The 2,500-nt window shown below is 47.5% G+C and overlaps 1 pseudogene across 1 annotated transcript in view; it reads left to right on the top strand.

Annotated features, from left to right (window-relative positions):
- The first annotated feature begins 1,727 nt into the window (after positions 1-1,727).
- Positions 1,728-2,500, top strand: part of LOC308165709 (integrin alpha-V-like) — a 57,383-nt pseudogene continuing 56,610 nt past the window's right edge. Inside the window, exon 1 of the transcript in view lies at positions 1,728-1,882. The product of the transcript in view is annotated as an integrin alpha-V-like (transcript). The remainder of the gene's footprint in view (positions 1,883-2,500) is intronic.

Here is a 2,500-nt window from a genome sequence, read left to right as displayed (position 1 = left end):
TGTTGGCCCGGGCCCAGAGACCGCTACCCCGACCTGACCCGACCAGGGTGACCCGGGAGGACGGACACGGGAGGCAGGCTCGGTTCTGGTTGGGTTCTGGCTCGGTCGGAGGGAACGGCTGTGTCTCGTCCTGGCTTCAGCTCTTCTCCCCCACTTCCTGTCTCTGGGTCGGAGGAGGGTTACACATAAACACAGAGGAGAGGGGGATGAGAGACAGACACGGAGGAGAGGAGAGGGGGATGAGAGACAGACACGGAGGAGAGGAGAGGGGGATGAGAGACAGACACGGAGGAGAGGAGAGGGGGATGAGAGACACGGAGGAGAGGGGGATGAGAGACAGACACGGAGGAGAGGGGAGGGGGATGAGAGACAGACACGGAGGAGAGGAGAGAAGGGGATGAGAGACAGACACGGAGGAGAGGGAGATGAAAGACAGACACGGAGGAGAGGGGGATGAGAGACAGACACGGAGGAGAGGAGAGGGGGATGAGAGACAGACACGGAGGAGAGGGGGATGAGAGACAGACATGGAGGAGAGGGGGATGAGAGACAGACACGGAGGAGAGGAGAAGGGGATGAGAGACGGACACGGAGGAGAGGAGAGAAGGGGATGAGAGACAGACACGGAGGAGAGGAGAGGGGGATGAGAGACAGACACGGAGGAGAGGAGAGGGGGATGAGAGACAGACACGGAGGAGAGGAGAGGGGGATGAGAGACATGGAGGAGAGGAGAGAAGGGGATGAGAGACAGACATGGAGGAGAGGGGGATGAGAGACAGACACGGAGGAGAGGAGAGGGGGATAAGAGACACGGAGGAGAAAGGGAGGGAGATGAGAGACACGGAGGAGAGAGAGAGAGATGAGAGAGACATGGAGGAGAGAGAGAGGGAGATGAGAGACATGGAGGGGAGGAGAGGGGGATGAGAGACAGACACGGAGGAGAGGAGAGGGGGATGAGAGACAGACACGGAGGAGAGGAGAGGGGGATAAGAGACACGGAGGAGAAAGGGAGGGAGATGAGAGACACGGAGGAGAGAGAGAGAGATGAGAGAGACATGGAGGAGAGAGAGAGGGAGATGAGAGACATGGAGGGGAGGAGAGGGGGATGATGAGTTATAGGCACGGAGGAGGGAGGGAGAGAGAAATACACACGGAGGAGAGAGAGACAGACACGGAGGGGAGGGGAGAGAGGGAGGGAGAGATAGACACGGAGGGGAGGAGAGAGAGGGAGGGAGAGATAGACACGGAGGGGAGGAGAGGGGGATGATGAGTTATGGGCACTGGGGAGGGAGAGAGAGAAATACACACGGAGGAGAGAGGGAGGGAGAGAGAGGGAGAGAGAGAAAGAAATACACACGGAGGAGAGAGGGAGGGAGAGAGAGGGAGGGAGGAGGGAGGGAGGGCTGAACGGAGTTTCCCCGATGACACATTTCTTCTCCGTGTGAAACCAGAGTGTTTGTGTCGGAGGGTCAGGAGTTGGAGGACCGGGGCCGTGAGACGAACACAGCCGCCTGGGAGGGCTGCAACTACCCACAACATCTCACCAGGACACCGCTAAACTACCCACAACATCTCACCAGGACCCCGCTAAACTACCCACAACATCTCCCCAGGACACCGCTAAACTACCCACAACACCACCCCAGGACACCGCCTCTCAACGCCATTTCTACCCAACTATCCTCTCCTCCTCCACGGGTAACGGAGACACGGTTAGCGGGGTCAGGATGTGGACCCGGGGGGTGTGTGTGTACGGTGTGCTCGCGCTGTGCTGCAGGTGTGTGTGTTTCAACCTGGACGCGGACAGGCCGGCGGTGTTCGCGGGGCCGCGGGGGAGCTACTTTGGATTCTCCGTGGACTTCTTTAAACCGGAGGACAAACAGTGAGTTACTGTTATTATTATTATTATTATTATTATTATTATTATTATTATTATTACTATTACTGTTATTATTATTATTACTGTTATTATTATTATTATTACTATTACTGTTATTATTATTATTATTACCATTACTGTTATTATTATTATTACTATTATTATTATTATTATTATTACTATTACTGTTATTATCACTATTATTATTATTACTATTACTGTTATTATCACTATTATTACTATTACTGTTATTATCACTATTATTACTATTACTGTTATTATCACTATTATTATTATTACTATTACTGTTATTATTATTATTACTATTATTATTATTACTGTTATTATTATTATTATTATTATGACTATTATTATTATTTCTATTATTATTACTATTATTATTACTACTATTATTATTACTATTATTATTATTACGACTATTATTATTATTATTATTATTACTATTATTATTATTATTATTATTACTATCACTATTATTATTATTAGTTAGTGTTATTATTATTACTATTATTATTATTAGTTACTATTATTATTATTATTATTATTATTATTAATAATAATAATAATTTCTGTTACTATTATAATCATTGTAATTATGAG

This window comes from Nansenia antarctica (assembly GCF_963989245.1).
Source record: "Nansenia antarctica genome assembly, chromosome: 9".
In the NCBI taxonomy this organism is placed as follows: domain Eukaryota; kingdom Metazoa; phylum Chordata; class Actinopteri; order Argentiniformes; family Microstomatidae; genus Nansenia; species Nansenia antarctica.
This window is presented reverse-complemented; position numbering and strand designations above follow the sequence as displayed.